This window comes from Toxotes jaculatrix, chromosome 13 (assembly GCF_017976425.1).
Source record: "Toxotes jaculatrix isolate fToxJac2 chromosome 13, fToxJac2.pri, whole genome shotgun sequence".
Classification (NCBI taxonomy): Eukaryota; Metazoa; Chordata; class Actinopteri; family Toxotidae; genus Toxotes; species Toxotes jaculatrix.
In genome coordinates, this window is record NC_054406.1 from 23346871 (window position 1) to 23359210 (window position 12340).

The following is a 12340-nucleotide window of genomic DNA, read 5'->3' on the forward strand; positions in this document are numbered from 1 at the left end:
AAACAGGGAAAAATTATTAAGATAATATTATTAGCCCCGCAGCCCTCAGCCCAGGGCCCCTGTCAGTGCTGGGCCCTTAGAATCGTCCTAACCTTTCCCCCCCTGGCGGCGCCCCTGCCCGAGCCTGTCTCTAACTCTCTGCATGAGAGCAGACTTCACTGTCTCCACTCCTCCTGACTTTTCATTTGTCACAGTTCTTTAAGGACAAAATGCTCTGACTGCAAGTCTGTCCCCATATCGTTTGATGTACTGTCCTAACTCCTCATCTGTCATAACACCTATGATGTTGATATTGATCTGTAATAAGCAAAGCACACGTCAAAAATGTTTGGAAAATTACATTAACATAGCAGGTAGAGAAAGCCAGCATCATTAGGCTAGACATGTATTGCTTACTTTATGTCACTAAAGTTAACATTTATCTTTACCTTATCATCTTTTAGTTGGTTGATGACACTATCAGGTATATTTCGCGTTTTCAGCAAAGAGTATAAGTCCACTTCTGCAGCATTTCTTTGAGGTTAATGATCTTAATGAGCCAAGAGGCATACGCACAGGAAGCACAAGTGCCTGTGCTTAACCTAAGGTTTCTCGTATGCACAAGATACTTTGTCATGTGCACCAGAAAGTATTTCATGCTCACTAGAAACATTTCATTTTTTCCCCCCATGTCACTCTAGGGGCTCTGTAGAGAAGTGAGACAGCTGATTCTCAGAGACAAGTCAGGTCTGTTTCATGTTGGTCAAACTGGTCAGGTGGAGGAAATGGAAATGATTTCTGCACTCACACTGAAAGCTTTCATACATTATTACTGTCCACATGATACCAGATGTGTGTGTGTGTGTGTGTGTGTTGTGACACAATTATCGTTATATTTTTTGGTTTCTTCAAAGCCTAGAAACAGACTTTAACCTGAGAAACCTCCTCTGTCAGAACATGTCCTCCGCATTGCCTTTTCTCATTAGAGAGAAAAATTCAGATTCATTTTACAGAGTTCAGTCCACTCATGTCTACTGCTGAGTTCAAAGCTCCTGACCTCTAAGAGCCTTGCTTCATAATTCATTTCCAGCCCACAGTGTTTCTGTCCTCCAGCAAACCTTTGGATGTCAGTGTGTCAAGCTGATGTTGGTGAATCTGAGGCTGTGCTGACTGAGAGAAGAAGCTGTGAGATCTTTTAGACCCTGAGGACTCACTCTGGACTGATTTGATAGATGCTCCACAAATAAAAGTGCTTCTCCACTCAGCTAACTACTACTCCTCATAGGGACTGTCTGCAGGAACTGAAGCTGCTTTTGGTCAAAGAAATATTCATGTGTTCACTGTTCACTCAGGACCATTCAGCTGGGTTGGTGAATTCAGCACCAAGGACAGCAGCAGCTGTTACAGTGTGAAGTGCAGCAGAGAAGCAACTAAAGGAGACGCAGCAGCCACAGATTTGTTCCATGCTGCTTACACACTAATTGTTCTCACACTTGTATGAACTAATTACTTCACTTTTTTCTTGTAATTAATGTGACTGACTCTCAGAGACTAACAGAACATTTACCTCCAAGCAGCAGTTACTCCATCAGTATAGAATCTCATTATTCAGTCGTGTAACAGGACGGAGTCAGACACACTCAGCAGCAGATGACAGTGGAATCATCTTCCCTGATCCATCCTGTCTGTCTCATCCACATCCTGTAAGACTTTCTGCTTGTCAATAATCCAACCATCATAAATGACTGTCCCTCAGTGCTTTCACTGTAAAAACAGCCTGTGTGACACCATGAGCCTCAGTGAGAACTGGACATAACGTCAAGTTGTTGCTGTTTAATGTGATAACAAGTTGTTCTGACGGTGATGGTGAATTGGATTAAATAATATAACAGCAATAAGAGACAGAGGACCACCTGACAGCATTAATGGACATGGACAGATATGTGCTCACACACTGCCGAGCTGCACACACTGTTAAACACTGTCACAGCTCATTAGCATCATGTTCTACCTGCAATTCAAGATCAACGAGTTGGTTCAGGATGGTGCAAAACACGAGACAACAAACAATCAGACACCAGGCATGAACTGCATCATGTTAAAATCAGAGCAAAGCAGCAACAATTACAAAAAGACAGAAAGTCAAACATGTGAGAGCACGATTGAATGTGGAGGAAGAGACAGAGATGATGGTTCTACTTCAGTCCAGCTGCTGAAAACTGTTTCCACTGCAGTTCTACTCCAAGGTGAAAAAATGCAGAATATTACCTGACACTTCTAACAGACAGGAGCTGAAAACTTCACACAGAAAATACAAGTGTCCCTGAATAACAAAGAGGAACGAGAGGAAGAGAAAGTGGGTGGACAAAGAGAAAAGAAGGAGCTGAGAGAGAGCAATGGAGGAGAGAAACTTTAAAGTCCAACAGTGATTCATCATAGTTTGTGAAAACTACCTGATAGTTGTCCTGAGTGTTCAGTCAGTGAAAGAAACCATGAAAACAAAGCTGATTCTTCATTTTACATTTATCATGAATGACTAAGGGACTTTTTTTTGGATCACTTGATTATTCATCTGAGAAAAGCAGTAAGTTCTTTGAGTTACTGAGTCACTGCAGTGTGTTCAAAACAACTATACTTATAGAAATGAAGGCACTGATCACACAGTCTAAAACATAAGCTTCAGAAAAAAATGAATACATTTCATATGCTGAAGGAAATGTTAGGTTTGTGTCATGTCCAACAGTCGACAATCAACCAAATACCCAACAAATCTAAGTCATTTAGCTTTGTAGCTCTGCACACATCCTTCTTCAAACACTGTGGTTTATGACACAGCCAGTTAAGTCTGGACTTCAAACCAGTTCAAACACAGTCATGCAGCATGTAGATGCAGAATGTAAATCATTTTCTCAAACATCTGCACCAGCACTGAGGAATAAACATCAATGATAATTCATCATGATTTATACAAAAAAAGAGAAGTTTAATGTTTCTGTTGTTTTATTGTTTGAAAGAGGAGAAACAATGTTTGTATATTTGAAGACTAAAATCAGCTGTGAAGAACATTTTCCTTTGTTTTCTTCTTTTCAGAGGTTTTTGAAAAACAGATAAAATGAATCAGTGGATGTGCCAGAATATGGAGAGAATCTTTATCGACTACAAACTTGTGACTTGTGAAATTTCCCAAAGCAAAACTCTGTCCATGTGACTCAAACCAGTAAATGTCTGGTTTCAGCTAATTTAACCTTTGGGCTGATGAATGAACAACTACCTGCTGCATAATCAGACTCATCACTACATTATTCACTGCACAAGCAGCTGCACACTGGTTCACACCTGAGAGAATAACGTCTGTCACTGTTCAGTTAGAAGAGCAAAGAAGAATCAGGTGGTAGAAGAAAAACTGATGAGAGGAGGAAACGGAGAAGGGTGAGAAAAAGATGAATAATTACTGAACCTGCAACATCAACAGACGCCTGTCAGTGCCAAAGAAATGATTCTTATCAAGAAAGGCAGCGATAAAAGCAACTAGCCTCATCTTCATGTTCCAGATGCTCACACAGTTTTTGAAAAGTAAAGTAAACCAGATGAAAATAAATCATTCATGATTTGACTCAAGATGAAGAAAACATATCTCTTTACCTGGATGCATGAAATAAATGTAATAATACAGTGATGGTTCAGAACGGTTTCAGTAAAATATTACAGATCTTATTTAAAGCTCTGTTACTCTGTCACAGCAGACAGCAGGACAATGACAGTGAGAAGACTAAAGGAGACATGGAGCTTTGTCCTGGTTTGAAGGACAGAAGACGGAGGGCAGTGTTTGTGGGGCTGCTCTGTCTGGGGAGACTGGTGGAGAAGAGACTGAGGTCCAAACTCTGACAGGACACAAGAGAGCAGCTCCAGCCCTCTGACAGAAGACAGGCTGGGAGGGAGGACAGCTGTCCAGCTGTGGATCAGCTACTGGACAATGACGGGACACACACCATCCCTCTGGCTGTCCCACAGAACAAACCCTGACTTCACATCAGGTGAGGATGTGTCCTTTGTTTAAACTGAGGACTACAGGAAAAGTATAAGCTTCATTTGTTCAGAGGCTGTTTCCAGTTATTGGAATTTTAAAATAAATAAATTGTTTGTGATCAGTTTGATCACAAACAAAACAGAAACAAATTCCCTTGGCAGAAGTAAAAACCAATCTCATTTCTATTATCAGCTGAATAAATGTTCATTTTCTCAGTTCACCATCTGCTGGGCTACAGAGTTGATCAGCTCAGCAGACGTGTTGTGATCTAATAGGATCAGACAGGTGGAGACATGAAGGATGAAAACAGCTCTGCTCCAATGAAGGAAGCAGAACTAGAAACAGGCAGAGACACCTGCTGTACTGATTTCATCAACACTAACAGAGAAACACAGAGATGGAGTGAAGTTTCATTCATGCATCTTAGTTTAATCTTTAAAGTTTATTCTGGACCATGGAAAATAAAAGCCCCAGAAAAAGCTAGTACTCCTGACATCGGGAATGAATTTTAAAATGACTCATGAGCTGATTTAAAAATCTCAAATGTTTTGATGTGCATTTAAAAATATAAAGTATGAGGGAAAACTGTTGAAAACTCACCACTTCAAGCTTCTCCTTCCTCCACCTGTTTCTCTCCCTCCTTTCATCTGTCTCTATGTAGACTCACTCCTTCCTGTACTGTCTCTCTGCATCTCCTTCATTTCACCTTCAGCTTTACTTTTCATGTCAGTATCATCCACATACAGAGACTATAGAAGCAAATGGGTCAGTTAGCAAAGACGAACACATCAAAGATAGATCACAAACTTTCTACATGCTCCTAAAGTCAGAAACACACTCAAGCACCAAAATTCTTGTTGTTTCTCAGGCAAACACATCCACACCCTCCTACAGACTGTCCACACTGCTGCTCTCTGTGTCTGTGAGATCACTCGTCACCACTTTGTTCCTCCAAATATAACAGTGATAATATTTGTGTCTGTGAAAGGACACATATACACACACTGTTACACATTCTCCACCTGCTTTGTGGTTGTGTGAGGAGTGTGTGAAGTGTGGAAGTGAACGTCACAATGACTGACTTCTCCTCTCTGCTTGGTTCCACTCAGCTGCCTGTCACTGACTCTTCAGAGCAAAGTGTTGGAGGTTAAAAATCTATTTACTGAAGCTGGAGCTTTTAACAGGCCACATTCGCATTCACATTCAAATTCGCAGGGGTCAGCACAGCAACACAGCCAGGTAAGTATGAGCTGCAATTGTATATGTCAGCTTTTGCAGTCTGTCCACAAAGCCACTAGTCAAGTTGTCTCTTGGGAAGGAAAGCAAAGGCCCATGTGGTACACTTTTCTTGTCTCAAAGATGCCAGCATTCCCACCAAAGCCTAAAAATAAAGTATACCAGCGAATTTACTTTTCACCAACTCAAAAGGCTCAGCCATACGGCAAAGCCGGCCAAAAATAGCTTCAACTCATTGGTGTTCCACACCAAAGCCTAGAAATATAGCATACTAGAACAAAATCTAGCACACATTTCTTCCACAAACAAGCAGCACAGACAGACAGGAGAGCTCACACTTCATTTTGTCATGGAAAGGCCACGCCCACTTCCCCAATTCCAATGGGAACACGGGTAATTGTCATGACTAAACACGCCACTCTGTAGCGTCCGCCAGAGAGCTTCTGCAGAGCAACACTGCCGCTTTGTGGACAGACTGCAAAAGCTGACATATAACTCCAAATCAACAAAGCCACTTCACAAAATGGAGAGTCTTCAACAGGTTAGCACATGGGCATTCCTGACACATTGTGTTTTCTTCTACACGCACGCATCAGGGGAGAGCGCGAACGCAGTCCCCCACTACCAGAAATTATGCAGTCGAGATTCCCACATTTGGGGAATTCGCAGGGGTCAGCACAGCCGGAGTGCAATGGCTGAGCCTCACCCTCAGAGAGCTTCTGCAGAGCAACACTGCCGCTTTGTGGACAGACTGCAAAAGTTGACATATAACTCTGAATCAACAAAGCCACCTCACAAGATGGAGATGAACCACACTAGTTTAGGGATGATATTTTTTGTTTATTTTGAATCAAAAATGGAGATAAAAGGCTTACAGCACCTAGTATTCCCAGGTGGTGTCCCATCCAAGTTCTAACCAGGCCCTACTCTACTTATCTTTCGAGATAAGGCGAGATCGGGCGTGCCCAGGGTGGTATGGCCGTAAGCAACACCAACCCATATAAAAAGTGTCTTTATACATGCTAAAACACCACTAATAAATCCAATGTTTAATAGGGACAATAATCATCTCAATTTCTCTACAAATCCAAGCACAAGAAGCAATCAAAAATCACCTTATCCACCTGAATTCTCTGACTATCCATCATCTGATAAAGGCTGTTACTGAGTCTGATCACTTATAGGTCCATTCCTGTCCAACATTGAGTAAGATGTAAGATGGAAATATTTAAAACAGCTACTTTTTGTGTGTGTGCCCAAACACTTTTGGGCTGAACATCGTGTTCTTGTGTGCTTAAATATCACATCAAGTTAACAAACAAATCATTTGAACAAAACACTGACATGCATACAGTTCAGCAGCTTTGAGGAGAAGAAGTGAATCAGTGTCTCAGTGTCCAGGTAAATGGGAGCTTCACCTTTTTGTCTCTGTGTCTTCTGTGAGCCAGTGGAGGAGTTTCTGTGGATGAAGATACTGAATGTTAGTTGGAACTTCTGCACAAATTATAGTACAATGTGACTCACAGAGAAATACATCAGATCAATGAAGCAGATGCATCATGAAGCAATAAAACTGTCAATTGAATCAATGTCAGTGTTTCAGTGTATAGTGTTTTTCTTGTCAGTGAGGTTGTGAATAATGTTCAGTGTTGGTGAAAAGTTTTTCATCTTTCAACAGTAGTTTTCAACATCAGATCTAAAATCTGCAGACTAACACCAAGGCCACAGCAGTCGTCTCTGCCTCTTTCCATGGTGCTGACTGAGAGGTTGTTAATGCTTCACTTCACAGTCCACATTGTTTGGAGTTGAGGAAAATCTACAGCAACAGGATTAAAAATAAAGTAGCAACTCTCATAAACCTTCAAATGATTCTAAACTAATTGTCTTCATCCTGTGTTGCAAATAATAATATGTGTGAACTTCATTATAGAGGCTAATGGGCTCATTATTGGCTAATTGCAGCAGGTTACTGCCATCAGCCTGGAGGACACTTTATGCTACTTCCAACAGGATTTCAGCAGATATATTTACATGAATGTTGTACACACTCCATCTATCTGTTAGTAGTTGTGTACAGTTCAGCTGCTGCTGTCCTTGGTGCTGAATTCACCAACCCAGCTGAGTGGTCCTGAGTGAACAGTGAACACATGAATATCTCTTTGACCAAAAGCAGCTTCAGTTCCTGCAGACAGTCCCTATGAGGAGTAGTAGTTAGCTGAGTGGAGAAGCACTTTTATTTGTGGAGCATCTATCAAATCAGTCCAGAGTGAGTCCTCAGGGTCTAAAAGATCTCACAGCTTCTTCTCTCAGTCAACACAGCCTCAGATTCACCAACATCAGCTTGACACACTGACGTCCAAAGGTTTGCTGGAGGACACAAACACTGTGGGCTGGAAATGAATTATGAAACAAGGATCTTAGTGAAGTTCTTTGTTCTTTCTATCCTGTGACAGTGGAAATAAAAAGTTGTGTTGAGTAAATGTCCATCATTTACACTTTACTGTGTTGGACAGTAAATAATAATAATAATGTTTCTTCTGTAGATGTTCTCACTGCAGCTGGAGGGAAGAATAAAAAGTAAAGAAACAGCTTCAGTGGCTCTGACAGAACTAAGTGGAATAAATCTGCTGTCACACTTGTTTGCACACAGATAACTGGCTTTATCCAATGAGACCAACTAGACTGTCTTCACTTTGACCTCTGACGTATACTGGAACACCACTGTATATATGGGACTAATCAGCTCCTGTAGATACACTAGAAGGATTTTAGACTGAAAAGACATATATATTTTTATTATACCATCATATATCAAAAGTGGAAAATATGCACTAATATTATTCACACAAAAAATATATATTTTTCTTAATGTGTCAATTTTCCATATGAGCTGTCGTCTTCACCTTTTGTCCTCAGCTCATTTAGAATTATAAAGGCAGATACTTGAGTCTGACTCATGTTGTTTCCTGCATTAATCAGCTCATCTTCTGTCTGAAGGAAAATAAACTTGCACGCATGTATTTAAACTACACATGGTCACTGTCAGTGAACATCACACAGCTTTAATATGTGATAAAAGAACTTTTTTTTCCTCTGGACATTAGACAGTGTCCACTGTGACTGTCCACCTGAGTATGAATGTTTAACGGTGCAGAGACAGAATAACACAGAGACAAACTGCTGGCTAAGATCCCATCAGAGACCAGCAAACACTTTGTGTTGCTTCCTCCTCCCATTCCCCTCCTCTTCACTGGCTTCACTTCACTCCATGTGACAAATCATGGTTGTGGTGCTGAATGAAATGAGTTGGACTTGTCCAGATTAGTCCTGCTGTCAGTCCTGAACCATGAAACGCTGCTTTAGTAGCAACATACACAGAGACAGAGGACTCACACACAGACAGTCTCTTCCTCTCTGGATAACAGTTCCGGTAGGGGTCGCTAATGTCCGTGTGAAAGCAGCAGAAGAAGCAGCGACAGAGTCTCCAGCTCTTGTGTTCATCAGAAGCGTTCACACTGGGATTTCTTCCTCCGCTCGGCTTCATCTGCAGCGCTTTCTCTTCTGGAAATGAACCGCTGGACACGGAGCTTCGTCGGGAAGAGCGCGGAGCTTTTGCAGCTGATTAAAGGACACCATGCTTTACTTCTGGATACACACCGTGTGGATCCCCGCCGTCGCTTTCCTCTTTGGATTTCAAGGCAAAGGATCGTTTCACTCTTTTCATTTCATGTCCTGGCGTTTTCCGCTAGGAAACACCGGAGCTGAGAGGGAAATTCCAGCTACCGTGGATGTTTATTGTGCGTGTGTCCGTCTGATGCTGACTCGAGTTGTGAAGGTCTGTGAAGTGACGTCCCTTCCTGAAAACACCTGACATGACAGAGAGGTCTGCGCTCCTCACGGCGAAGCCTCTGACTTTCTGCTGCTTCCTGTTACAGCAGAGCTCTGTTTGCTCTAAATGAAGTTAGTGATGAGTGGAGCTGAGCCGAGCTGACAGCAGTCTTCATGTACAGTAGCAGTGTGTGACACAGAGAGCAGAGCAGCCTCAGAGGCTGATGGTACAGCTGACAGCTTCAGTACAGTCTCCTCTCAGCACAGTAGTAGAGTAGTGCACAAACATGTGGAGCCTGTTGGACTGTCTCCACTGCTGGACTTATTTCTGAGAGCTGCTCTCTCTGATGAAATGTGTGTGTGTGTGACATTTGTATTAGGCCGTATGCAAGTTAGCTTGTGTGTATTGTTAAATAGCTGTAAATACCAAACCTAACCACAGAGTGGACTCTGGATACAAACCCCAGTCTCCCACCTCCACTGCTGTTAATAAACTTCATTACCTCATTCATTCAGAAAATCTGTTTCCTCTGAACATCATCCAGCCACATTATGTTTCACACATCATGGATTTGCTTTTCCACAGTTTACTACAGTTTAGTGTATTTAGTGTATGTGGTTGTAGTGAGTGAGGGAGTGAGAGAATGAATACAGGAAGACAGATGGATCAACACGGTGAACAAAACATACAGGTGTACAATGACAGTGTTGTGGTAAAGCTGAGTTACAATCCAATATCATAATACAGAGAGGGAATATATACTTCATTAAAATGAGCAGTGAAAGAGCACAGACGAGTCGCATCAATTCACTGAACTCCTCCTGTCACAGTCACAGAATAATGATCACATTACTATAGAAACTTCTGGATAAATGATGGAACAGTTCCTCATTTTCTCCGACCAACAAGAAAATGTGTTTTTCTTTGAATCATGAAAATCTTTAAAACAAGTTTTGTGAGAAAAAAAAGGCAAAAATGACAGAAGAAATTTTCTCCTCTTCAAAAACTTTCAAGAGTCATCATGAAGAAATAAAGTTACTATAATACCTCAGACCCACGGCGCAGGTGGCAGGGACTCCAGCATATCGCAGACTACAGAGAGAAAAACTTGTCTCCAATTACACCACACCCCCTGATGAGCTGAACGAGATTTATGGTCGCTTTGACGCTGCCAACACCGACCAACCGAGAGGAGCTGCGGCCGCAAAGGGGACACAGGACACACTGCTCTCTGTGACATCAGTGGAGGTGCAGGCTGCTCTGCAGAAAACACACCCACGGAAAGCAGCGGGCCCAGACCAAAGATTTACCAATGACCCTATGTATGTACAGAAAAGGTTCCAAATAAGTTACAATGATTGGTAATAACGTCCAATTGTCAATGTATATATATCACCATGAACGCAAAACCCCATAATATGCTACTTTTCAGGACACCTCTGTAACAACCTTAAGCTTCTGAACATCTACCACAACATCTCTAATTCAGTTTCCACTGGAAACATTGATGCCTCTGCCTCCACCTGATTTCTTGTCATCTCTCTACTGTCCATAATAAAGGCATAAAAAACCCAAATCACTTAAAGATATACTCACATTCCCATTTCCACATTCAAAGCACTGGTGTTTGATCGAATTCTTCCTGCTGTCCATACTGGCTGCCAGGAGATCCCTTCTTTAAACAATTTCTGTGGAAATGATAGGCCACAAAATCCACAGTCCTATTTCTGTGCAAATAGTAATTCCAAAATTCATCAGCATTGTTAAACAAAATCAAGTGTGTGTCTTCAAATGTTTGTCTTTTAGTGCAGAATTTCCTCTCTGTGTTTCCATCTCTCCACCACAGCTTTGCAAGGAAACATTAGGTGTAGAAACACAAAGAGGGGAATTTTGGACTAAAAATACCTGGAAGATAGAAACTTGATCTACTCAGACTGTTGAAGCCTCATGTTTGCTTCTTTTAAACTCTGGAAGTCAACTTTTCCACAGGACAGGGACTGTGGATTTTATGCTCCATCATTTCCATTAGAATTTCTTTAGAAAGGATCTTGTTGCAGACAGTACAGACTTCCTAGAAATCCTTTCCTTTAACACAAACTACAGTGCATCACACCAAAAAAAGTTAAGAAGTTGAGCAACCATGAGAATATCTCACAATCATGATCAGCATAAAAAAAAAAACAATATTGTCCATGAATGATAAGCACACAATCAAACCACCGGGCTTATGGGTATAATTACTTGCCGTCACAGTTTCACAAACATATCATTTGGACAAAACATTTCAAAACATTAACTTCTAAACTAGACACTGACATGAACTACTAACATGTACTGACTTACTGAAAACCTTGGAGGTGATCTGGACTTTCCTGTAGTTTCCTCTTGTCCTTGTAACAGCAGTAGCTCCTCCCTTCCTTGTCAATAATTGTGCAGAAATATCTGAGTGCTTCTTTCTTCCTAAATCATGAGCAAGTCCTGTCCAGTCCAACTGTTTCTGCTCCTGTTTGACTTCTGAACTTGTCTCTGGCTGTGTGTCCACTTACTGCAGCCTGTGACATCAGGCTGTAGAATGTTGATACATCAAAGGCATCAAAGGACAAACTCTCTCACACACACACACACACACACACACTGGTATTTATATCTTTCCCTAGTCCTTACCCTAACTCTAACCAAAACCCAATTCTAACCCTGAAACCAAGTCTTAACCCTCAAACAGCAACATGAACACAGATGGAAACACTGCAGAGCTGCTTTGGATGGTTTAACAGGTAGAGATCATCAAATAATGGAATGACCTGATACCTTCATCTGTTTCCATAAACACATGGAGGAAATCTCCCAAACACAAACTTAACCACAATGTGATTCACAGGTAACAAACACACTTGCATGTAAACTCTCACACCAGCATAAAAATAAATCATTGTTTTAGGATCTGAAGAAGAAGATCCAGGATGAAGGAGATCAGGAGACAGGAGCCCCACAACAGAAGAGAGAGAAATAAAAGAAATACAATGAAAACACAAACTTACAAACAGACTGAGAAAATACCAGTAACTGGAAATAATGATGAAATAACGTTGGAGGAAAAAAATGCTTCCTCCTTCCATCCAGCCTGGTTATTTTACAGCTTCTACTCCCAGAACTTGCAGAGAAGAGACCAACATACAGCAGGACTCTGTGGATTTAAGGTCTAACAGCACAAGATAAGTTGAACGAGATCTAAAAGAAACATGAGTCAAAATGATTCTCTGTGCAGCAGC

At 41.4% G+C, this 12340-nt stretch overlaps 1 non-coding gene and 1 pseudogene across 1 annotated transcript; both read right to left on the reverse strand.

Annotated features, from left to right (window-relative positions):
* Positions 1-5835: 5835 nt before the first annotated feature.
* On the reverse strand, positions 5836-5992 carry LOC121192517. The gene has a single exon (XR_005895197.1). It is a non-coding gene; the product is annotated as a U1 spliceosomal RNA (small nuclear RNA).
* Positions 5993-6110: 118 nt separating this feature from the next.
* On the reverse strand, positions 6111-6229 carry LOC121192512 (annotated as a pseudogene).
* Between the last annotated feature and the right edge of the window lie 6111 nt (positions 6230-12340).